Source organism: Carcharodon carcharias, chromosome 12 (genome assembly GCF_017639515.1).
Source record: "Carcharodon carcharias isolate sCarCar2 chromosome 12, sCarCar2.pri, whole genome shotgun sequence".
Taxonomy (NCBI): Eukaryota; Metazoa; Chordata; class Chondrichthyes; order Lamniformes; family Lamnidae; genus Carcharodon; species Carcharodon carcharias.
The window spans coordinates 74,240,389-74,267,371 of NC_054478.1; the positions used below are offsets into that span (position 1 = coordinate 74,240,389).

At 41.0% G+C, this 26,983-nt stretch overlaps 1 long non-coding RNA gene across 1 annotated transcript; it reads right to left on the minus strand.

The window, feature by feature from the left end:
* Positions 1-318: 318 nt before the first annotated feature.
* Positions 319-25,583, minus strand: LOC121284865. Its single transcript, XR_005944564.1, has 3 exons — positions 25,451-25,583; positions 12,691-12,898; positions 319-354 (listed from the first exon to the last, which is right to left on the minus strand). It is a non-coding gene; the product is annotated as an uncharacterized LOC121284865 (long non-coding RNA).
* Between the last annotated feature and the right edge of the window lie 1,400 nt (positions 25,584-26,983).

The following is a 26,983-nucleotide window of genomic DNA, read 5'->3' on the forward strand; positions in this document are numbered from 1 at the left end:
AAAATTAACAGAAAGAGTAAGGTGTAAAGAGGTGACAGGTGTACTATAAATAGTCATTCTGTCAGACTATGGCAGCTAGTTGCATTGAGGAGAAATTGCATGGTGTCATCGTCACCTACTCAGTAGAATAGGTAGAAATCATTGCTTTTCAGCTCTCGGTGCTAAATACCCTGGGGGATCTTGAGTGCCTACCCACACAGTTTCTACCAGATGTGTAGGTCTGACATCAATTTCCAAACTTCCACTTTCATCTTTATTGCAATATTGCAAACAATTAATTATCATTGTATTTAGTAAGTATATACCTGGTAGTGTTGGTGTTGGAAGGCCATCCATATTTTCTGTCAGTGTCCTCTGTAATACAAAAAGTACAATTCATAAAGGTCTTATTTGTAAGAGTAAGGTTTTCTGAACACTTGATTGTATTTTACTTTATACAATGAATAGATCCTGTGAAGTTACATATTCCCATCACATGCTGCTAACAGATTGAGACATACTGAGGCATGGGATGTATGAGTTGCTAACGCACTCATATATTTGGCCAAACACATAAATATGAAGTTTTGCGCAGGTTTGTTGCATATCACCCAATTCCAGTTTCTACAGAAATGATAATGGGTCTGAACTTCCTCGGAGTGGCATTTAGCATCTTGGGAGTGGGGTGGGGGGGTTGGTGGGCAGAGGTGTTGGGCCTTGGGTTGGGGAGGGGTCGGGCCTCGGTGTGGGGGACAGTGGTGGTGGGCCTTGTGGGGGGGGTGGGGGTCGCGTTGGGCCCTGGGGGGTGGGTGCTGTCAGGCCCAGTCGGACTTTGTGGGGTGGGGGAGGGGGGAGGTGGGGGGCTAGATCTGGGCCTGGTGGGGTGGTGGGGAAATAGTCCAGTGGCGGTGGGAAGAATCCAGTGGGTTGCGGTGTTCCTGTCGGGGGTGTACTCCCTTGGGGGTGGGGGGAGTCCCGTGAGCCTAGGGTAGTCGGGTAGGTGGGGGAGTCTTGTGGGGGCGGGGAAGCTGGGGGTAGTCCTTTGGGGGGGTCAGTGTGGGTCTGTGCAATAGTTACCCAGAAGTTAGAAGATGTTTTAAATTTTCTAATTTTTTCTGGGTAACTATTGGCGTAACCCAGTCGAAATCATCCAAAGTTTGCAATTTAAATCACATTTTTGTATGGTTCCCAGTGCAGGGCAATTGCCCAGGGAAAGTTTGTACTTCCGGTCACTTTCCATGCAAACCTTGCTGGGAACTTGTGAAAGGGATTCCCCAGTGCATCTTTGGGGTATCCCCTCAATACGACGCCCTGGAGCTCGGAAGTTATGGCCCATTGTTTCATCAGTGTTAGGCTGATGGCTCTTCAAATTTAATTAGAAAATTCAAGTGTCACAACAAAGATTAGTGAATAAGCAAACTCTTACTCTAATTTGAAAAAAAATGCATAAGCACAGAACTTCAATTACCCTTTTGACACATTAGATTTCTATTTGCAGCAACCTGCCGTCTCAGTTACAACATTAACTGGGTGACTAAGAATGGAAAATAGGAGGAGATCTGTTCCACTAGAATTCCATCCAGGGGTGATGGGATAATGGAAAATGGAAGCAACTGTCTCATTTATAGTAATGTGTCTGTCCAGCACAACATTTCCTGCTGCAAGTAAGACCTAAATCATGCCCATGTGAAATAATCTTTTGAGGGTTGCTAGTCAGTGATATGTAACATGAAAAAAAATAGAAAGAACCTAGCGATACTAAGGAGAGCGAATTTCAGAAATTTATTTTTAGTTTTTCTTCATCATTGCTGGCACTACTGAGTTCCCTGAGTAAAATTGGCCTAATGCAGTTGGAAGAATAAGGCCAAAAAGACAGAATGTAATGGACTTGATTTTGCAGACAGGTTTCTCATTAGAAACATCGAACTTTATTAACAGGCTGCAGTAGCAGTTACATGCTTCCATCAAGCTCCACAACTAGAAAACGATCCCCCACTCTAAGAGCTGATTTGCTCATGCTGTTACGTGATACCATACAACACAATGTCTTAAAGCTACAGTCGCTACATTCCTTAGAGCTACAATTACTACAGTCAGGTAATTCAAGCTCCATGAGACGTATTCTGTACACACTCACCCATAAGTGGAGACAAAGGTTGATTTGGCAGATGATTAGCACAGGCAGAGATGCCTATTCCCGAATGAAACATGGAGAATAAACCCAATGACAGTGCCAAGATTTAAGAATGCCTCACTAGCTACAAAGCTGGTCACAATCATAGAATCATATAAAGTTATGGCATGGAAAGAGGCCACTTAGCCCATCGTGTCTACGTCAGCCAAAAAAATGAGATACCCAGCCTAATCCCACTTTCAAGCATCTGGTTCATAGCCCTGAAGGTTACGGTACTTGAGGTGCACATCCAGTTACCTTTTAAATGAGTTGAGGGTTTCTGTCTCTACTACCCTTTCAAGCAGTGAGTTTCAGACCCCTACCATCCTCTGGGTGAAAAACGTTTTCCTCATTGGCTGCATCTAACAGATGTCACCAACAACTTCTGCAAGGTCTACTTCACCTACCTAAGAAATGAATATGGGGTGCTGCAATCACACAGCCTGGGTCGGCAGGTAGCCTGATTCAGAATTGTTCCAAGATTTTTGAAGCAACCACACAAACAAAGGACAAAAATAAAACTTGCATTTGTATCATGGGTCCAAGCCTAGCAAATAAGATTTGAGAACAAAATCTAGGCTGACACTTCTGAACAGTACTGAGGGAATAGTATGCTGTCAAGTATACACTCTTTCAGATGATACATTAACCCAAGGTATGGCTGCCTTCAAAAGATCTCTTTGAATACTTTTTGAAGAAAAGCACAGAAGTTTTCCTAATGTCCTTTTTCATTTATCCACCAACAAACCAAATTAAGCCTGTCATTTGGGAAAATGGTAGAAATCAGAACATACACATTGGGCTGAATTTTCCCCCTGTTGGGGGGGAAGTTGATGGGCGGGCTCATACAGGCGCGCTTCCGATTGGTGCTGTGCCGCTATTTTACATGGGCAGGCCAATTAAGGCCCGCCCAGCGTGACGTCCACGCAGAAGCGCTATACGCTCCTTGTGCGGACGGGGGAGGAATCCCAAAATCGAGAGTGCGTGCTTTCGTGCATGCGCACAAAGAACGCATTCATCTCCCTGAGGCTAACTGCTGCCTCAGGGAGATCGACTGTACATGTAAAAACGATAAAAATAGAAAAATAAAATTTCCCTTACATGTCCCCTCATGTGACAATGTCACATGAGTTGGGACATGTCCATAATTCTTATAAAATCTTTATTAAAATTTTTTAAAGCCTGCATGAAACCTCATCCCACCCGTGGATGAGGTTTCATGTTTTTTCTAGTTCCCGCTGGGGCTCCTGGCCTGCCCGCCAACATTAAGGTTGGACGGGCAGGTCCTTTAATTACTTAATTGACCCTGTCAATGGCCTCAATTGACCATTGACAGGTCGGCAGGCGCGCAGCAGATTTCGCTGCGCTCCCACCTTCCTGAAAATTTAAATCAGGCGCAGTGATGTCGGGAGTTCCCCCGATGTCACCGTGTATCATTTTACATGTTGGCGAGCAGGTCCCACCCCCGCTCGCCAACTCATAAAATTCTGCCCATTATATCCAATTCACAATCAAACTAATCTTTTCTTGCATGATTTTCTACCAACACATCACTTCGATCATGTTATACCTATAAACTATCTCCTCTATCCCCTTACTTATTCAGTATTTGGAAAATAACAACAAGCTCACAGTTAAGGCAATAACTAAGTGTTATAAATGTGTCCTGCCCCAAACAAGATAAATGTAACCTTTATATATATATATATCTATATATATATTTATATAGATACACATATGTACCAGAAGTACAAATATAAAAGGTGTAAAATAGAAATATGATTAATAGCCTCAGTAAAATTCATCACATGAAAAAATTAACTCAATTAAAGCAAGTTAAAATTGCAAAACAAAAACAAAATTATATGTCATGAATGAGTCTCAAAGCTAACAAAAATATGAAACAGTTGGGCAAAGAAATGAGAAAACAGTAAAATGATGAAAAATCAGATAATTACAAAAGATAAAAATAATGATGAGGAATGAAAAGGATAAAATGCAAGATATAAGAAAACTAAAAGGCAAAGAATGAATCCAAACAATTTATCAGAAAGAGAAATTGCAGGACTTAAGTAAGGTAGGCAAAGCAGATGTTCTGGTTTGGGAGGAGGGGAAATCAATTAACCAGGGGTCCCCCTCTTTGTTGCTACGTTGTGACTCCTGCAGAACATTGGGTGAGGTCTGTCAAACTCAATGTTTCAGTAAGTTTACAAGCACCGCTGCCACTCCTCCTACTAATCTCTTTGCATTTGTTCTCCCGTTTCCATGTGTGAAGACTCTTGCAAATGTTTCACATTAATAAGTAAATGAGAACTGTTGCTCAAAAGTGACTGATTCAATGACATCAATGCACCAACAGAGGGCACTACAAAAGCAGATAGAAAGCAAGAGGATATCACTGGTAAACCTGAGTAGTGTGCTCAAAGGGGGAATGGCACAAAGGAAAAGGTATGTGGTGACACTAATAAAGTTACACTTATAAATCTCATGACTATAGTTAAAATTTATTTTCTGAAGACAACACTTTACTGGCATTAATAGGAAACTAATTCATATGATTAGTTAAGTTAATTAATACATATCCATTTTATTTTTTATTCATTTTTATACCATCCATTGTGAAGGGATGGAGGGTGTACTGTTTAATGCCTTTAGGAAATGCAAAAACTTCAGGATAACTAGTTTCAATCTATCTATTCTTTGCAGTGTTCACCCGAATTGAGTTTATAGTTTTCTCTCAGTGAGGTTTGTGTCCATGACATCACTCTGATAGCTCTGATTCAAGTTCCAATCTGAAACTTAAGTAAGTGCCTTTTTTTAAACACTTAGAGGACTGCTGTAGTATTTAAAGAAGTTAAGTGTGATTTTTCTCTTACAAACATTGAGAAAACATGGTATATTTGGAATGCATTTATAAATGTTAGATTTTTATACATAAAATACTAATGGGCTCATGTCTTTGAAATTTTAGCTGATTAACTCAAAGATTCAGCTTTCATTGGTTTATCAATTAATATAATCATTGCACCTATGATTCCACACATTATACCTGTCAACGGAAAGCACTAGATATAATTACTCTGCGTTTTATAATGTTGCTCAGAGCACACACTCAACACCAGCAGAGTGCACTTGTGAATACTTTCCACCTGCTGCCACTGTTCCTCTGTAACTGCTGTTAGGAGGTGCTAAGAACGTTAATTTTTCATGATATTCACTCTTCCCCATATTGGGACACCCTGCATCATATGCCATGTCCAACACCAAGGGCTGGATCACAGAGGTGAGAAACAGGAGTCAAAAACCTACCTCTGGTGAGAAACTGGCTGAAGTTCGGATTTTTGCGGGAATGAGCCCTCAATTAATATTGACTGGTTTCTTGCTCACTTATAGCCAGTCAAGGCAGGATTGGAGGTGGGTCAGATGAAGTGTGGGATTCATTTAGACAACCATCCCCCACAGCAGCCATCACTGAGTCTGCTGCTTGTCCTGAGGGAGAGGTCTCTGGTTTGTGCCAAACCACTGCACCAGAGAGAAACGAGGTCTCACAGGGAAGCCAAAGGCCAGGCACCTGGGGCAGGGCAGGCCCTTGCTTCATCAATGCCAACCTGGATCTAATATTCAAGGCCATCGCCTTTCTTCCTGGAGGGTGGCAGGAGAAGACCACCTCTTCATGCATCGAAGGCACTTCTCTATTCAGCATCATCTCCTTCCAAGTCCTTCTCCTCTCTTACTTCCTGCTCCTCCCCGGTAAGCTGTCCCCTTCCAGGGCCTCACTGTCCTCATGGTCTACACCTCTTCTGAGGGCCATTTTATAGAGAGCACAGCAGACGACCACAATGACTGAGACCCTTGCAGAAGGGCACCATCTGACCAGTCCAGGCACAGAAATTGCATCTTCAGAAGCCTGATGACCTGTTCAATGTTTGTCCTGAACAGGTGACATTGGTTTTAGCGCCTCTGTGCCTTTGTCTGGAGCTTGCATAGAGGTGTAGTAAACATGTCTTCAAGAGATAGCGCTTGTCTTCCAGATCCATTCATGCACTTTGGGGGTTCAAGTGAAGATCTGAGGCAGGCTGGACTGGCAGAGGATGAAGAAGTCATGGCAGCTGCCAATAGCATCTGCCAGGAAACCAAGGACATACAAGTAGATAGATCTTGTTCTGGTCACAGGCCAGTTGGACGTTGAGGGAGTGGAAGCCCTTCTTGCTGATGGGTCTCATTGGCCGGTCACTGGGTGACTTGATGGTCACAAGGGTGCAGCTGATGATGCCCTGCACTTGGGGCAATCCAGTGATGATGGCAAAACCCAGTGCCCTCTCTGAGCTTGTGATGTCCTATCAGTTGTGAAACTGATGTGTTGTCTGGCCTTGGTAAAGAGGCCATCTATTACCTAGGTGATGCACTGGTGTGCAACCGCCTGTGAGACACTGTACAGGTCTGTATTTGACCTTTGAAAGGATCCAATGGTGAAGAAATTCAAGGCATGTTACTGTGACTGTTACTGGCCAAAAGTGGAATGAGGTGTAAGGTTTACACTGACAAGGGTATAGATCTCTGTGACCATTTGCCGAGAGAATTGCAGTCTCCTTTGGCACTGGTTTTTAGTAATGTACAAGTAGTTTCACCTCTGCCTGTGGATCCTGTGTTCAGAGTAGTGACTCCTTCTCCTTTGTGTCCTTTGTCCTTTTCCTCTGGCCTCCTGGTACCCAGGCTTCCTCCATTTCTCTGCAGGTTGCTGATCCTTAATGGCCTCGATTTCTGAGGGTGCAGTACCCATTTCCAGCTGCACCCTTCCTGGTACTCATCGGCCGTCTGTCCGATGCCCACATGATGCCAGGAGTATGACGACCTCCTGAACTGATAAAGTTCTTAATGCTGACTCCTCCCCTGACCTCTGATGAGTTGCTTAAACATACCCTCAAAGTAGTAAGCCCTTTTACCTATGATCAGCCATTAGGTTTACCTGAAGAAGCTTTTCTGGCCTCACTTCCAGTCCCTCCCAACCCCACCCACTAATCTGGTCCATGCCTGCCTTCAGCTGATCTGAGGCAGGCAGCTTCTAAACTTTGGCCACCTCTACCAAATTTAAAAACCTGTAGAAAGATAGACTTTTAACAAGCCCTTTAACTAAACTAATGGTACTCACCAAGAGTGCAGGTGAGTTTGCAGGCCCATGCTTTCTCCTCCTTCACAAAAATTTTGGTCATCCAGAACAGAAATGGGACATGGCACACATGACCTCGCCGCCAATGTTTCAGCTGCCTTCCTCTGTTTGGACCAACTCGGGCCATGAAAATCAGCCCCAAGAGTTCATCCCACACCACTGCTAATGTTCCTCTTGATTTATGCAGCAGACATTTGAGAGGAGTCTAGTGACTCGCACTCCAATATTCTCTTTCTCTATGAGAATGCACCAGTGCTACAGCACAGATAATATTAATAATACACATTTTTGGAAATGGTGTCCATGACATCAGTGGTCTACTGCTCTGATCCAAGCTCCAATCTTTAATTTAGAAATATCTTTTCTTTAACGTTTAGAGGACTGCTGTAGTATTCACAAAATGTTAATTATAACTTCTTAAAAATTTATTGAAAATCATGGTATATTTTGGGATGCATTTACAAATGCTAAATAAATTTATCACATTCTTAATGAAGGTACATTTTGGAAATTATTATTTTCCCATTTCTTATATGGTAGAAAGCAGATATACATTCTTAATTGCAATAAAAGTCTCCAGAATTTGCTGGAGTGGGGCTTCTTAAGCAATGTCTATTAGACTTGTTCCTGCATCTTTCAGTTCAAAAAGATTTTGCTTACAAAATTGCTGGAAGTGCAAACTGAAGAGCATGGCGACAGCAACAGGTTATCTGGGCCTTGGTGAATAACGGGGCCAACACTGGGTCTGGTTTTTAACACTGTCTAAGTGAATGGAGTGAGTTACAATTGGGTCCATTGTATCTCCTTAATCAATGGGTAAAATTTTTAGCTCGGCTAAAAATGATTTTTGAAATCAGTTCATCTCCCTGATGCAGCTCTCTGCCTCAGGGAGATTATGTAGCACACACTTGCACGCATGTGAGAAGGTTGCGCTTGCCCTCCTGCCCCACCGCCCCACCCACCCCCCGCACAGGCAGCACTCAGCGCTGCCGCTTGCATTTCATGCTGGACGGGCCTTAATTGGACTGCCAGCATGAAATTGCCCTCCGGGCCCGATCGTAGGCAGCGCTCTGCTTCCCAACCGTTCCCGCCCAGCCCGTACACCAAGGGCAAAATTCTGTCCAATGACATTTAACAATTGAGAAATAAAGTGGAAGGAATGAGAAGGAGGGTGATTAAGAGGCAGATCAAGTATAGAGAAAGGAGAGAGGGAAAGAACAAAAGATGTAATGAAGAGAGAAAGAAAACAGACAGAAAGGAAAGGTATGTGCTTTTTTTTCCCGAAGGATGAGACTTTACACTATTTGTTCACATTCTGGACCAGAGAAGTTGAATGGCAGTCATTAACAACTAAAGGTACTTACATTTAATTACTAGACTTAACTTTCTGTTTTGAGTTTAATGGCCAGAAGTGTTCAAATGCAGCAACATTATGAAATTCACGGGAAGCTCACAGGAAGCTGAAGTGCCAGATGCTGTTTTGCACTGCTAAAGGAGAAGCAGCACAAACTGTCCAGCAAATCATGGTGATTCACAATTCACGGAGTATCTCTGCCTCACCACAAATTGCTGGTTGATTTGTATACTAATAATTGTGTGGCCTTCACACATTTTTTAGGCAAATTCTGGGCATTCAGTACTCATTCCATGAAGTGGTAGTTCCTAAAAGTTTACCAACTTTCAGTGATCCAGGTCACACTTTCCCTGTGGCAGGCACCATCGATTATTATACAGTACTGTGCTCCTTCAGTACCCAGCAGGAGATGCTGGAAATGTGCATCTGAAACCTATCTTTGTCACTGACATACTAACCATGGATATCAATTCAACACCCATGTAATACAAAAGTTGTTACTGGAAGTTCTGAACACGAGTTGAATACCAGGCACATGCTTGTAAGGTTTTAATATCTAGAGTTTCATCTGATTCCAAATAAATTCATACATGCCAACTTACAAAATTCTCAAAAACTGACAAATAGCTGCAATAAAGCAGTTCTCAAACAAAAGGATATAAGCTGAATAACAGCCACGAGGAAAGGCCTTAGATTAAACCTGCTGCTACATGAAGACTGAATAAGTAATATTTATTTCCATCACATTGGATTGCAGGACTTTTTATTAGAATTTTGCAATTACATTCTGTAATTTAGTGTAAAAGCAAAAAACTGCGGATGCTGGAAATCCAAAACAAAAACAAAAATACCTGGAAAAACTCAGCAAGTCTGACAAAATCTGTGGAGAGGAACACAGTTAACGTTTCGAGTCCGTATGACTCTTCAACAAAACAAAGGAAAAATAGAAAAGATGTTAACTGTGTTCCTCTCCGCAGATGCTGTCAGACCTGCTGAGTTTTTTCAGGTATTTTTGTTTCTGTAATTTAATGTGTTTGGCCATGAAAATTAAAGCCTTGCATTCATTAATAGCAGCTTCAAGCCTTCTGAAGATAAAACAAAAGGTCTTTGTATAAGTGCATCTCCATTGAGCAATAAGATCAATTATTGATTGCCTGCTCAGCCACCCAGGCTTGGCAATATCCTCTGAAAATATTACATCCATAGTGTTCAATGTGCTACTTACATCGCTGTAAGAGCATACTCAAAGTGATCCAAACTTGAACTGGTCTCACCATGAAGTCAACAGAGTATTTAAACATACAATGAAACTATTTTGAATGATTTGGGTGTATTATGCAACTTCAGGGTAACATTCTGTTTATAGTGCAATAGCTATTGTGTGTTGCACAGAATTCCACCTTTAACAATAAAAATACCTAGCAAAGTGCCGGCCACAGGAGTAACACAAACTGCAGTTCCTAATAATGAACTTTCAATGAGGTAAGAGCCATCACCACTATACTTATTACAGTCAATTTCCTACGAAAACTATGGCAGTTCACATAGATAGCATGGTGAGTGAAGTGGGTTGGGGGGGTGGGGTTGAGGAACAATATTTTCTGAATGACAGGACTGTCATATAACGGAGACTTTCATGGTTGGGAATTCTGTGTATTCAGTTAGTCTGGCGGAGTTTCTCCAAAACCACTTATCCCAGTGGGTTGGGTGTGTGGGGGGCGGGAGAGGTGGGGGGCGGGGGGAGTGTTGAGATCACATTTTGATTGACAGTTTTAAGAGGTTATTAAAGAATTTGCTATCTATCTTTGATGTGGTCAGTGAATAGAAGTTTGTTCTTATAACAGATTGACCGCTTGAGATGATTTAAAATCTTTGAATGGGTTTCATGAATAAGATCTTTTTCAATATCAAGTTTGTATGAATGAGAGCTCTCTTAGACTGTTAGAAGTTTAATTATTTTATGACTCCCAAGGTTTGCCCACAGTGGATAGTGGAGAGGTGGCATAGGGTGGTGGTGGGGGTGAATTGAGGTAGTATGGTAGTGGGTGAGGGCTAGAGGGACTAACAGTCTTTTACAAAAATAAAAACAAAAAACTGCGGATGCTGGAAATCCAAAACAAAAACAGAATTACCTGGAAAAACTCAGCAGGTCTGGCGGCATCGGCGGAGAAGAAAAGAGTTGACGTTTCGAGTCCTCATGACGCTTCGACAGAACTAAGTAGAAATAGGAAAGGAGTGAAATATAAGCTGGTTTAAGGTGTGTGTGTGTGTACACACCTTAAACCAGCTTACATTTCACTCCTTTCCTATTTCTACTTAGTTCTGTCGAAGGGTCTTGAGGACTCGAAATGTCAACTCTTTTCTTCTCCGCCGATGCCGCCAGACCTGCTGAGTTTTTCCAGGCAATTCTGTTTTTGTTTTAGTCTTTTACAAAACTAGGCTGAAGTCTCAGAGAACCAAGGCAGGCCTTTTAACCAGCCCGCCTCACCACCCTCCCACCTCTGAACTGCCTTTGCAGGTGGCAGGCCTGACACAATCACACCCTCACCTCCTTCAAGCGAAAATTGTGCTTGTGGGGGTCATTTTTATGGAGACGTCTGCTGAGTCTGGGGGCTTCCTGACTAGAGCTTCTCGCCATTATGGTAAAAATACAGCTCTTTGTCTTTGCTCAATACGGTGGACAATGCAGTTCTGCTCATAAATGCACTTCCTGCACACCATTTTGAGACCTTAGGAAGCCAGGGTACTAAGCCATCCAATTTCTAGGCCAATATGTATGTTATGGCCTGAATTTTCAGCTCAGCGGGCGGGCGCAATCGGTGGGCATGGGACCGGTCGGGAAACGGACTGTCAACTGAAATCGGCCCCCGGCCATGATTTCACGGTGGTTGGCCAATTAACAACCAGCCAGCAAGAAGCGCGCACTGAAAAGCTCAGCACTGCTGGGGTGGGAGTGGGAAGAGGACAGGTGATGACGTCAACACGGGTGCAGGCAAACACTGAGAGAAAGCTCCCTGAAGGCAGAGAGCTGCCTCAGGGAGCTGAAGAAATGAAACAGCAAAAATAAAGATTTCAAAAGCTGAAAATTTAGCTAATGAAAATGCTGTCCACAGAAACGTATTTATATTTCATTTCACCATGTTAATCTCCTCCCACCCATGGATGAGGTTTGATGAAAAATGCAAAGGCCGCCTGGCCAATTCACCCATCCGCTAACTGTAAGGTTGGATGGGCTATGTAAAATCACAGCAATTACGCCATTAATGGGCTTAATTGCCCTCTTAATTGTTGGAGGATGCATGTCCAACTTTTGCATGAGTATGGGATGACATTGGGATGCTTGGCCGACGTCATCTTGCGTGATTTCACGCCCAATTGGGTTGGGCGCGCGCCCGCCTGATCAGCGTAAAATTCAACCCCATTTGATCATTTTAGTAGTATATAGTCAGCTTAGTAAAAAACTAACAGACACTCGAAGAGGTCTAGAAAAATAATTTGAAGAATTTGGTTGATTGCTTTGGTATTTGTTGATTACTAATCTTTTTTCATTGTTTCTAATTGAATACAAACATTTGAAAACAATGCTGTGATTATTAGATCTACAGTTTTAAAGAAGGTTGCAGTTTTAAAATAATGCAACATATGAGATAAACAATTCACTTAAAGATAGTGGTTTATTCTTTTTTAGATGGGAACATGAGCCAATCACAATTTTTCGACCTTTCACATATTTTCGCATGACCATAGGAGTTTCTCCCTTCCCCATTAACACTTCTTATGATGCACACAGTACAGGCGCATGCTACGTGCAAAGTTTATAATTATACAGGCGTATTATTATTCTTGAACATATTTGTATCAGGAGTAAGTAAAATGGAAAGGAAGATATGGGTCATGGGGGAATCTGTCCTGAAGTAATAATGCAGGAAAGCTCACAGCTTGCAAAGAATTCATCCCTTTGCTTGCTGTGTAATGAGTCACAATCATTATTCTACCAGATTAATCATATGCACATACCTTGTACAGTTAACTCCACAGTTACTTGGCGAACACCACCAACATTGGCAGTTTCACATGTGTATTTTCCAGCATCTTCCTTTTGCACTTCTTTAATGACTAAGCTGAAAGTTCCACGTGTACTTTGTTCAGTAATGTACCGATCGCTCTTTGGGACAAGCTGTCCATTCTTGTACCATGTGATGTGAGGTTCTGGATGTCCCCTGACCTGAAAAAAAAGGTGGTGAATTATTCCTAACTGTGGTTGTTGATGAGTGGCAATACCTTTTACTTTAAGCACGTGGAGCAATAGGGATGAATTATTCTGATCACTTGTGTTCTGACATTATAAATGCATTCACCTCACATATTGACTGGACCAGTACTTCCCCTAATATTAAAACAAAATAGTACAGATGCTGGAAATCTGAAATAAAAGCAGAAAATGTTAAAATTATTCAGCAGGTCAGGCAGCATCTTTGCAAAGTGGAACAGATTTAAGGTCAGTCCTCAAGCATGACCCTGAGCTTCCAGTCGCTTGTCATTTTAATTCTCCATCTTAGTCTCACACTGACCTCTCCTGCAGTGTTCCAATGAAGCTCAATGTAAGCTCAAGGAACAACACTTCATCTTTCAAATAGGTACTTTACAGCCTTCTGGGCTCAACACTGAAATCAGCAATTCAACCATAATTTCTACCCCCATTTTGTTTCCTGTTCTTTGCAAGTTTTAGCCTTAGTCTTGTTTTTGAATTGGATGGCAGCTGTTCATCATTCTGCCATCCGCACCTCCTTTAGATACATCTTTTGCTTTTTAGTTTTACTGTTCCATTATTGCTCCCATTGGTCCTGCCCCACCAGCTCTTTTGTCTTTTTATCTTTCCTGTCTTCATAGGACATAGATCTTCCCTTTTGTTCTTTTTCCATCCTTCCCCTTCTACTTGCTTAAAATCTATTACATTTCTAACTTTTCCCAGTTTCTAAGAGAAGTTATTGCCCTGAAACGTTAACTCAGTTGCTCTCTCCACAGATGCTTCCTTCCCCTAATATTGCTGTGCAGGTTTAACCATCATTTTGAAAATGAAATTGGCTAATCCAGGTAATTTGAAAAAGTATCTAGTTGCATACAGTTGTTGCTTGAGTTTTATCTTTATAAATTATTTAATTTAAAAAATCAAGCCTCTGCGTGTGTGTCTCTGTGGAGACAAATTTGGGCCTAATTTGAACTCTGTATAAGTGAATGGCCATTGAATACATTAAAATCTCACCTTCTAAAGTGTGAATTCTTTATTGAGCAACAAGAGACTTTTTACTGTGGTTTTGTCAGGACCTTTGTTTTCGAGATCATAAAGGATAGAAATGAGTTTCTGTACATGCCAGACATTCATTTGACTTAAAAATAATTCTGGCTTTGATAATCATCTAAATGCTCCATAATTGAATGGCAGTAGATTAAAAATATATGATATTGTTACAATAACGAGCATACGAATTAGGAGCAGGAGCAGGCCATTCAGCCCCTCGAGCCTGCTCTGCCATCAATAAGATCATGGCTGACCTCAACTCCACATTCCACCAACCCCCAATAACCTTTGACTCCCTTGTTAATCAAGAATCTATCCACTTCTGCCTTAAAAATATTCAATGACCCTTCCTTCACCGCTCTCCAGGGAAGAGTTCCAAAGACTCACGACTCCCTGAGAGAAAAAAAATCTTCTCCATCTTAAATGGGTGACCCCTTATTTTTAAACTGTGTCCCCTAGTTCTAGTCTTTCCCACGAGGGAAAAATCCTTTCAGCATTCACCTTCAAGTCCCCTCAGGATCTTCTTTGTTTCACTAAGATCACCTCTCATTCTTCTAAACTCCAATGGATATATGCCCAGCCTGTTGAACCTTTCCTCATAATATAACACCCTATCCCAGGTATCAGTCCCCTGAACCTTCTCTGAACTGCTTCTAATGCATTTATGTCCTTTCTTAAATAGGGAGACCAAAACTGTACATAGTACTTCAGATGTGGTCTCAACAATGTTCTGTACAACTGTAGCAAAACTTTTACATTCCATTTGCTTTGCAATAAATGACAACATTCCATTTGCCTTCCTAATCAATTGCTGTGCCTGCATACAAATCTTTTGTGATTCATGTACCTGGACATCCAGATCCCTCTGTACCTCAGAGTTCTGCAATCTCTCTCCATTAAATAATATGCTGCTTTCCGTTTTTCCCGTCAAAGGGGACAAGTTCACATTTTCCCGCATTATACTTCATCTGCCAATTTTTTGCCCACTCACTTAACCTATCCATGTCCCTTTACAGACTCCATATGTTCTCTTCACAATTTACTTTCCCACCTATCTTTGTCTCATCAGCAAATTTAACTACCATACATTTGGTCCCTTCATCCAAGTCACTGATATAAACTATATATAGTTGTAGCCCACCACTGATCCCTGTGGCACCTGACTCATCACATCTTGCCAACCGGAAAAATACCCATTTATGTCTCCTCTCTGCTTCCTGTTAGCTAACCAATCCTCTACCCATGCTAATATGTTACTCGCTGCACCATGAGCTCTTATTTTGCAAAGAAACCTTTGATGTGGCATCTTGTCAAATGCCTTCTAGAAATCTAACTACACCGTATCCACAAGTACTCATTTATCCACATTGCTTGTTACTTCCTCAAAGAGCTCTGTTAAATTAGTCAAACACGATTTCCCTTTCACAAAACCATGTTGACTCTGCCTGATTACAATGAGATCTTCTGATTACAATGATATCTTCTAAGTGCCCTGCTTGTAATCTTCTTGATAATAGATTCCAGCAATTTCCCTATGGCAGATATTAAGCTAACTGGCCTGAAGTTTCCTGTTTTCTGTCTCCCTCCTTTCTGGAATAGAGGAGTTATCTTCATTATTATCCAATCTAAATGGGAACTTTTCAGAATCTAGGGAATTTTGGATAATTAAAACCAATGCATCTGCCATCTCAGCAGCCACTTCTTTTAAGACTCTAGCATCAAATCCATTATGACCTGGAAACCTGTCAGCTTTTAGTTCTAATAATTTCCTTGGTATCCTTTCCCTGGTGATTGTATTTGTTTTAAGTCCTCAACTCCCTTTCACATCCTGATTCACAATTACTTCTAGGATGTTATTTGTATCCTCTACAATGAAGACAGATGCAAAATATCCATTCAATTGATTTGCCACTTCCTTATTTTCCATTATTAATTCTCCAGCATCACCCACTGGAGGACCAAAACTCACTTTACTTACTATTTTCCTTTACAAATGCCCATAGATACCCCTACTATCTGTTTTTATATTTCAAGCTAGCTTTCTCTCGTAATGTAATTTCTCCCTCCTTACTAATCTTTTAGTCATTCTTTGCTGTTCTTTATATTCTGAGCACTCATCTTTGTGGAATTATACGCTTTTTGATACTATCCTTCAACTTCCTTAGTTAGCCACAGATGGTGCATCCCTCCCTTAGAGTCTTTCTCACTAGTGCCACATTTGTGATGCAAATACTTGTGATTGCATAAGCCGTATCTCTGCTGCATCAACTACTTAGAGTGAACTTTATCTTTTTATTTCACCTGTTAATTCATTTGTAATTTACATGTATTCAGATTTTTGTTAAAGTAAAAGTTGCAAAAAGTGAAATCCTGTTGGCAATTTCTTCATTTGGGGGTCATTCAGTAAATTTGGTTGCTTTGGTTTCGGTTCCTCCATGGGGATAGTAACAATCTGAAAATTGCAGTCAGGATCCTGACAGGGTCCTGCAGACACCGGCACTTATCGCAATATTTGGATGAGGCCCAAGGAACAATTACTCATGATCCTTGGGCCTCCGTCTTCTGATGAAGGCATTGTTTTCTATACCCATTTTATGCCTGAAAATTGGATTAAACAAATTTCCAAGTCTTTGTCTTTCATAGAATTTCTGCTATGTGATAAAGAATCTGATAACATGATCCCAGCACTGAAATAACTGGTCCTCAGGCATTGGCTACAACTGTGTCTGGATAGGTTGATGCCCCCACATAACACAAGGTCAGTTCATTACAATGTTATCCTGTTGCACCCAATGCTTAACACACAACATAGTTAGAATGCAGAGAATAGAGATAGAAGATTGGACTTCCGGTGCCTGGAGGTGGGTTGGTCACATTGAAGGATGCAAGGCATATTGGTTGCATGGATAGGTGCTTCAATACACAGGGCACTGGTGAATATATCATTGTTCTCAGAGAGACTTTAAAGCAATGGGGATTGCTTTCAAATTAAAGAGAGAGAGAGGTATTGCCTTTTGTAAAGAAAGCAAAATCTTCAATTAAAATGGCAAAAAATAGAATTATCTTATTGGTAGTTGAATAAAATAATGAAAGCCTTACACCTTCCACCCTGATTCTTAGAATAATCTAATTTTCTTTAGCAGTTAGTTCCTCCTTTAGGAAAAGTTAAAACAAAATCATTAGAATTTTACATTACACACTATTAAAATACTAAACAGCAATTAAAACTTGAAGGAATGGGACTCAAAACTTTTAATTTTCAATGACAGAGATGTTCATTTGCAAGAATTAATAATTAGCAAATAGTTAAAAGAATTTGTTGCATGCTGTACGATGTAAGTATGCTGTTATGCTCTTTCCTTGAAGAGATTAGGGAGAACAGAATTCCTAACAATCAGGAGTGAACAGGTTCCCTAAAAGGGCAGGAAATTCTTCAGGATTCTGATGGAAAAAGGCCAAAACAGCCAACTTTGAACCAAGCCACATCAGTTCAGGAGCAGAAGCCCAGTAGAAATCATTCTTGCACTAATTTGCAGGCCTGAAAATGCCATTTTACCATTCTGCCACATAAGACATGGGGCAGAATTTTGCCCTTGACGGGTGGGATAGGAGGGGGTGGTCAGGAAGCTGACCAACGCCCACGATTGGCACTGCACCGCGATTTCATGCTGGTGGGCTAATTAAGGCCTACCCAGCGTGAAACGCGAGCGGCAGCACTGAGGGCAGTCTGTGTGTGGTGAGGAGGAGGGCGAGCAGGCCGAGCGCGAACTTCGTGCAAGCATGCGAGTGAGCACTTCATAATTTCCCTGAGGCACTGAGCTGCCTCAGGGAGATGAAGATAAATACCAAAAAATAGTAAAGAAAATAAAAATGTGATTAAACATGTCCCCTCATGTGACTGTCACATGAGCAGGGGCATGATATTAATTCAATTTCAAAAAATGTTATTTGCTTTTGGAAACCTCACCCCGCCCGTGTTTGGCCTTTTCGCCTGCCCGCCAGCCATTAGGTTGGACGGCAGCAAAAAATTTAGCTTACTTGATTATTTAATGGTCTTAACAGGCCTTTTAATTGTCGGCAGGTGCGCTGCTGAGTCCGGCGCGTGCCCGCCGACCGAACTATCGTGTGACTGCGCGTTGACGTTGGCACGCTCGGCCGACGTCAACGCGCATCATTTCACGCTCGAGTGGGTCGAGCCTGCACCCGTCTGCCAAACGAAAATTTCTGCCCATGCAATAAACATTAGTATTTTGGGACTGTGTTTCATAATTCAATATAGTGCCAGTTGATCTAATTGAAATAAAATATGGGGTGAATTAGGCGATTCCTCAAATTACAAATTGCCTTACATAAACATCAATATACTCGACAAGTGGCCTAGCCACACAATTGTACCCTCTTAAACACATGCAGTATAACGTTTTAAGGATAAAAGAAATTTTAATGTAAAGTGTTTTTTAATGAAAAGTTTGAGGCAACTCCAGCATAAGTAGAGTCTAAAATCTAATCTCTAGAAATAAAACACAACTGTTAAACCCTTAGAGTTTCAGGATTTACTGCTATATTTTGTACAGTGACTTTCACTATGTACAGCTTGTCCAGCTACACTACTGAGTAATATCAGGGCTCTTACCTTACCATTCATCTTTCAAAAAATGAACATTGTTACCAGTAATAGATCCAACTTTTATTTAATCAAATAAATTCTGTGATTAATGATCCTTATTAAAACTTATAGTCTCTACACAAATATTAAGCTTTATAATTTTATAACAGTTTAAACTACAGGAGAAGTTGTCCTATAACATTATAATAAATACAGACAAAAGCTAAATTGGCTTCCACTAAAGGCTGTGCTTGTATTGAGTTGCCCACAAAGGCTACATTTTAAATAAGACAGCCAAGCATGTGGTGAAGTCTTCCAGATGGTACGAAATATATCTGTGTTGAGGTCAGACCCTTGAGGCCTAGAAATTCAGGCATGCCTATTTTTGGGTGTCTTAACGCACAGTATTAAAAGTTTCCACAAATGCAGAGGTCTGAGGAGCCCTAGAATTTGGGCCCTGGACCTTATCATAACGTAGATGGCACTGCAATAGCAGCCTGCAAAGGTTTGATTGGATTGAATCACAGAGGCCTGGAGGTGGAAGAGGTGGGCCTTGTAACCCGGATTGTGTTCAGCGAGGAATCAGTAAGAAGATTGCAAAGCTCTGGAGCGCTGTTGGGGTGTTGAGAGTGCGCTCATGGTGGGTGGCATGGGGCTCGGCATTGGAACCAGAGTGTGAACAACCGAACTGAACCATTCACAAAGCATCTAGGCTAACCTGTGTATTCAGCTGGGTGTGGACCAATCCATTAGATGCAATCACTTTGGATGATGAACACATCTGAAAAGGGAAATCCATTAACTGTCTTGCGCTTTAAGATAATACTTCTTTCCAGGCCAATGAGTTAGGTCAGAGAGCGAGACTAGAAAGACCCTGAATGGATCCTGTCTCTCTCTCTCTCTCTCTCTCCAACCATCCTGCAAGCTTGTGTCTTGCCTGATTTTGACCAGCCAACACAGTGCGTAGTGTCTGAAAAGAATCAACTTAGCAGCTGTTGACTTTGGGGGAAAAAGACAGAAATCATCCGTAAACAACTTCAAATTGTCTCGACACAGAGTCCGGGAACTATCATGCCCAGTCTGAAACCATCTAAGCCATTGATCTACAGGATCCATATACTAGTGATTTTTGTTTGGACTCTGTAACAGGTAGATTTTAAAGAATTTGCTTGCCAGTTCAGTGACTGTTTAATTGTTTAAGCACTATGACAATAAAGGACACAAACAGATGAACCAGAAAGTGGCTGCCCTGCCTAACTGTGTAGTATACCTGGATGATCTGCTAGTTTACATTGACACATTGAGGGACCACCTAAGGCAGTTAAAAGCCCTATTCTGAAGGTTACAGTTTGCTAATTTAATGGTAAACCGCACAAAGAACAAATTCGCTAAAGCTAGGCAACATACCTAGGGCATGCTGTGGGTAAAGGTGGGCATTGCCCAGGGCAGCGAAAGTCATCCCCATGATTAAACAGGAAATAATGCGATCTTTGGAAATGTGTGTGTTCTACCGCAAGTTCATTCCGAGCTTTAGTACTTTAGCTGCCACTGACAAGCTCGCTGAAGTAAAAGGCAAAGGTAATTTGGTCAGAAAGCTGCAAAACGGCTTTTAAGAGGCTGAAGTCACACTAACCAATGAACCAGTGCTGGGAGCTCTGAAATTTAACCAACACTGTAAAATTGCAATCAATGCCAGTGACACAGGGGTAGGCGTAGGTCTGCTCCAAGATGATGAATCAAGCATTGAAAGACTGATAGGGTACTTCTCAAAGAAATTGAACAGACACTAAAAGAGGTACTTACTGTAGAGGAGGAATATCTAGGGCTGCTACTTGCTGTCAAGCACTTTGAAATATATGTCAGAAATGGATATAGAGAGTCTACACAGATCACAATCTCTTAACACTTGTGGAGAAATTCAAAACCCATGAGGCAAGGCTATTTTGATGGTGACTACTTTTGCAACCATATCACCTAAAGATTACTCACATTGCAGAAAAAAAAAAGAATGTGGTAGTTGACAATTTATCTAGGTTTGAATTGACATGAAACCATCCCAAAAACTGGATAAAAGGAGACCAGTTCCAGGCTGTACAGGTTGCAGCACCAGTGTCTGATGTATGTGTGAGTGAATGTTTGAGAATGAATGTGTGTGTGTTTCTTTTCCTTTTTTCTGAATAAGGAATCATAATAAAAGGTTTGCAGTATTTCATTTTACCTGGCAGGGAGGTGTTATATTGTCATGCTTTATAAAGAAAATGATTTTAGTTATTGAGCGGGCTGAAGCCACTGGTTGAGTCTTAAAAGACTAAACAATAGCATTTTAGTGAAAGCAGAAGTTCTTAACCAACAACACAAATGCAAGTGAATCATTAATGAAAGGAAAGTTGCAATTTAAAGGTAGCAACTTCAAGGAGGTAGAAGAGGCCTTTCCCCTTATTTTGGCTTTGTCAACAAAATATTTTTGAATCACTTGTTTTCACTATTTCTGTCATCACTTCACCTTCAGGGTAGAGCAGAATCAATCTTATACATCAGTATAAAACTGGAATAAAGGTCAAAGTGAATCTGTTTAGGCCATTTCACAACTATTTGAAGTTACCTAAAGTTTGGAACATTTCGCTTGGACTGTTTTAAACAAAATGCTGACAGTTCATATGACCAAGGGGCAAAATAGGCATCAGGTCACATTTTCACAAGAATACTTGCACATGAATGGACTTGAAAAATATTATTTGTAAGATTTTTCTATGGGAAATATTCATTTGTGCTCTGTTGGTTGATGTGACAAAAATGATGACAGACAGGGACTTCCTGGATGGTCAGCAGCAAATCTCAATGTAACGATTAATATTCAGGGACATGAAACCCAGTTTACATCGCATTTTAGTATGTCTATCTTCCAAGGAGTATTAGTTAAGCCTGTAACTGTTATAAATCTTCAGTGTGTCATTGCTTGTTTGTTTATCCATTTATATTTTATTATTCGTTCATGGGATGTGAGCTTCACCGGCTAGGCTAGCATTTATTGCCCATCCCTCGTTGCCCTTGAGAAGGTGGTAGTGAGCTGCCTTCTTGAGCAGCTTCAGTCCATGCGGTGCAGGTACATTCACGGGGCTGTTAGGGAGAGAGTTCCAGGATTTTGACCCGGTAACAGTGAATTTTATTATTTGAAGAACAAGAGGCAAGGTTGATTTCTGGCAGAGTGCTATCTGTATTAGCACCTAGATATTGTAAAGACAATTGGACATCTGAATCTATGCAGTATTATTTGTTATCTTCTGCATATTTAAGCAAAGATTACACTTAGAATAAATTGTAATATACAAGTGGGAGGGAGAGTATAGTGTGGTCTGCAATCCTGATTATCTCACTACACAAATAGAGGAGTAAAATGCATTATATATTCAATGTAATTGCACTACATAGACTTCTATATCAAATAGATATAAATATTTCACAGTCCTCTTTAGTAATGGCTCAACATAGAAAACAAGTGGCCTCACGGGTATTCATAGTAACGGTTAAATCACAAAAGAAAATAAGTGCATTTTTCCTTGCCAGCTGATGACCAGAAGGAGTCAAAAATATAACCCGTCATCGCTTCCCACTAACACCAGGTCATAAGAAGGTTGGATGCAGAACAGCCACAAAATCACCAAAATTGAAACATGCCATTAAACCACTAAAATACTGCTGAATTTTAAGCTAGAATTTTACTGGTTTACTGCCTCCTGTGTGGTTGGCTGGGAGGCAGTGGGTTGGGAAGGGGGTGCAGCACGGACAGGCATTAAAGTCATGGGATGTTGTGTCAGTACAGGTCCCTCATGTGGTTCCGCTGCTGGGTTCCCAGCACTGGGACACAATGCAGAATAGCTACCCAGTCCAAAGATGATTGGCATAATTAAAGGCCCACTCAGAGGTCATTTCACAGGGTTGCTAGCATTTTGCTGGCAGTAGGACAACTCCCTGTTGCATGGGGAGGCCGTCAGCTAAATGGGGGTGGCCTCCATGCAGCAACTGGGGCGGGGGTGTGGTGACTATCTGAGCTGGAAGCTCGATAGTCTAAAAAGGGGGCTGTGAGCAGATCCCGTGACCTCACCAATCCTCACGGAGGGGTTACCCCTCTGATCCTTGGCTCACTGAAACTATTTTTAAATTTACCTGGCCCAGCTCCTGAGGTCTCCTGCAGCCTCAGCAGTGCCCATCTCTTCTGGTGGCACTGCTGAAGCTTCAGATCTGCCAGTCCTCTGATTGAACTGGCAGCATCAGTACCCTGCCTGCTGGCCCTGCCCTCAGGCTGCCAATTAGGAAGCTGCCTGTGGTAAAACTGCTGAGATAGTCCCAGTGCTGGTATGTTTGGGCCAGGGACTCACTTTTTGCCCCCATGCCAGGGTTCCAATGCCCATGGTTAAATTCAGGCCTTAATCTGCCATTTCAGACAGTGCATGATTTTCTTACCCAGTAACAAAAAGGTAAGAATGGTAAACTTGGCAGTAAGGCACTACTTTAATTTATGGTTACAATATTCTTTTTAAAAATATTAACATTCCCAGTGAATCAAACACAATAATGCCATTGCTCTCAGAAAATGTTGAGTACACCACTACTAGCACTAACAAAATTTTCTTCATAACCCTACGGAATTTTGACTGAACCAAAAACATGAAGCTTATTTATTAGAATTAGCATCACCTTACAGAATTTCCTGATAGTCAATCCTATTTAATTATATACTTTAGAGCAGCACATACCAGCTAAATCCACTTAAACAGGCAGTATATAGTTAAATTCCGCATTCTATATACTGTGAAGCATGCCACTATACTTTGATTTATTTTTGCAATTGTCTTGTTCAAACTGGGACTGATGTTCTGGCATATGTGTTTGCTATAACCTCTATTTGATGGAAATCACTTATTGTGCAACTGTGCACTCAACAAAAGAATTATCTGCAGTTTTCTCTGAAATCACATTGAGTTTTTCAGACTAAACATGTATATTGTAATCAGATATACTGCAGTCTAGAGTGAGACTAGAAAGTCATGCCTGTTACTGTATGGTTCTCATTGTTAACTCCTGTAAATGTATGATATAATTTCTTGTGCTGTGTGTCTATATGCCCCTCTTAGAGAGGCCAGCATTTAACAGCAACACAAACTATGATGCTGACAGATGAGCCAGTAGCTCTTACTCTCTGTACACAAACTCCAGGAATTTCCCCTGGGGTTGTCCTGTTCAGCTATTGTAACTTGGAGTGTATTTGGGGTTTCGACATCACCTTAAAAGGAATTAAGCAGATAAAGACAGCCTCTACCTACAAACTCTTCAATTCTTGCTAAAACAATATTGTTCAGGCTAAAGAACTGCTGGATGCCTGTTTGGCTAGATATTCCATGTGTAGCTGCATACCTGAAGAATATGAACCAAAGCAATGCCCTGTTATTAAGGTCTACAAGGATACTTAGCAGTGCCAGTTGTCAGGAAGTTTAATTCCACGAGTACATTCTACCTGCTGAAGTAAAACTAGAGAGAATACTGATGAAATGCACATTTATAGTTATGTTCCCCAGTGTTCTTCCAAGCTGCTGTATTTTATAACTGCTTATTTTACAATTTAACTTGATTAGCTGCTTTAGCCTTTCAAATCTCTATTTTGTGTACATTATTTTTCAACATCTCACAATAAATATTGTGGTCCTATTGATCCCAATTTAAATACTTTAACAAAAGTCCAGTCTGCTCCAGGGGGCCCCAGTGAAGGCTCTGAGCAAAATCACGGCAGGTGAAAATGAACAAACAATTTAGGAGTAAGGCAGTGAGCACAGCAGTGTTATTTTTAAATGACCAACTCCCCATACCTGCCAGCAGAATGAGATAAAATCAAGATAATTATTAAAAAGCGTTTGACGTCAGACATGATACAGACCTCGTTAGTTAATTGGCAGCTTTATAACACAGTACTCACCCTCCAGCAATCAGCCAATCTGCATGATGCATGCCTGAAGGCTTGGGATGGTGCACATTTTATTTATCTTTGTTCAGTACAATACTGTTTCCTAAATATTGTTAAAAGACTTTTTGACCCTTTTAAGTTTATTATCTTACAGTTTGAGAGAAAGAATCAGCATGAATTAACATGCCTATTTACATTTTTTAAATGCTGTGCTCTATCATCTCCATGCATCAGTTGCCATCAAATATAAACAAATAAAAAGCAGTATATTTGTTTTGCTTATCAATAGCAATTCTTTCTGGTGCCAGATGTTAAATCGTTTGCACATTTTAAAATTCTTCTATACAAGGACATACTTTTAAAAGAAAGAGACTCTAAATTTGTGTTCAACATTTGTGTGAAACTCTTTTTCTTATATGGTGTCAGCTGTGGTTCAGTTGGCACCACTCTCATCTGAGTCAGAAGGTTGTGGGTCCAAGTCCCACTCCAGGAACTTCAGCATAAAACCTAGGCTAACACTCTAGTACAGTACTGAGGATGTGTTGCGGTGTTGCAGGTGCCGTCCTTTGGATGAGATCTTGAACTGAGATCTGCCCTCTGGTGAACGTAAAAGATCCCATGGCACTATTTTGAAGAAGAGCAGGGGAGTTTTTCCAGTGTTTTGGTCAATGTTTACCCCTCAACCAATATCACAACAACAGATTAATCAGTCACTATCACATTGTTGTTTGTGGGAGCTTGTTGAGTGTGAGTTGTCTGCTGTGTTTCCTACATTGACTGTAAAGTGGTTTGGGACATGATGAAAGGCACTGAGAAAAGAAAGTCCTACTTTCGCCTCAAAGATTTTTATTAGCACATTCAATAGTGAGTAATAAGGTGATAGTATTTTAGAGTAGCTTTAATGCAACATTCCTACCTTTCCATCAAACCTGGCTGTCCCACCAATGGGAATCCGAACGTTTCTTGGAGGCAGTGTGAATGCTGGTGCTTCAGGAGGGTAAGTGTCAGCATGAGGTCTTTCCAAAGTTAGTGTTGTTTTGGAAATACGAGCGGCAGTTTGAACAATCTTAACATCTCCCATGGTTAATTATTCAATCTGACGATGAGAAGGAAACATTTCATTAATATTTAACATATAAACAATTTGAAAAATGTGCAAAAATACACATCAGCAAACTGGCAAACTACTATAAATAATGAGCATTAAGAAATTAGATCATTAGCTAATTTGCCACAAAAATCACATAGCAAAGTTCTAACTACTTATCCCTACTTGTTAGTATATATCTTTTCCGCCACCACTTCCGTGCCCTATTTAACCCTGAACTGAGCTTCTGACCAGATATCCTTCCCATCAACAAAACCTCCTACTTCCACCTCTGTAATATCACTCATCTTTAACGGTGCCTCAGATCATCTGCTGCTGAAATCCTAATGTATGCTTTTGTTAACTCCAGAATATTCTAATGTGCTCCTGGCAGGCCTCCCATCTTCCACCCTCATAAATTTGAGCTCTTCCAAAACACTGCTGTCCATCTCTTAACTCCCACTAAGTCCTACAATGAACCCTTGCCTCCGAACACCTCGATTTAAAAATTCTTATTTTTATGTTCAAACTCCACCATACTCTCGACACCTCCCACCACACCACCCCACCCCCACCCAATCTCTGTAACCTCCTCTAGCCCTACAGCACTTCAATATCTCTACATTCCTCTAATTTTGGCCTCTTACACATCCTCATCTTCTTTCGCATCCCCATTGACAGTCACACCTTCAACTGTCTAGGCCCTAAGCTCTAGAGTACCTCTCAACCCCTCCTCCTTTAAGACATTCCTTAAAACCTACCTCTGAGGTCAAGCTTTATGTCACCTGTCCTAACATCTCCTTCTTTGGCTCAGCAGCAATTTCTTTGTCTGATAACAGTCCTGTAAAGTGACTTGTGACATGTTACTATGTTAAAGGTGTTACATAAAGGTTAGTTTGTTTTGTTGTTGTGATTATAGGGTCTGTATAGTAGAGTCGAAAATCTGCTCTCAGGAGAGTTTCCATATGTTATATCATACAGGAATCCCTGCCATTAAAGTCAGAAGCAGCCTTAAAGAAAAACTGATCCAGGTTCTGGTAGGAGCAGAACCAGGGATAAAGAGACCTATACTGCGCTGAATTTTGCAATCAAATGCATAAATACTGATTAGGCTACAAAAAAACTAATGTCAGCCTCAAAGGCTGATATGACAGAATGAATATGACATTCATATGACAGCATATGTCATTCATATAAAACTAATGTCAGCCTCAAAGGCTGATATGACAGAATGAATGTGTCATTCATATGACAGCAAAAGCTTATAATGGGATGTCTAGTTTGGATACCCGTTTGATGGTCTCCCAAAATGCCAAGTGGTAAATTAGGTCCTTCCCACAAAGATCTTAGTGGTCAGGTTGC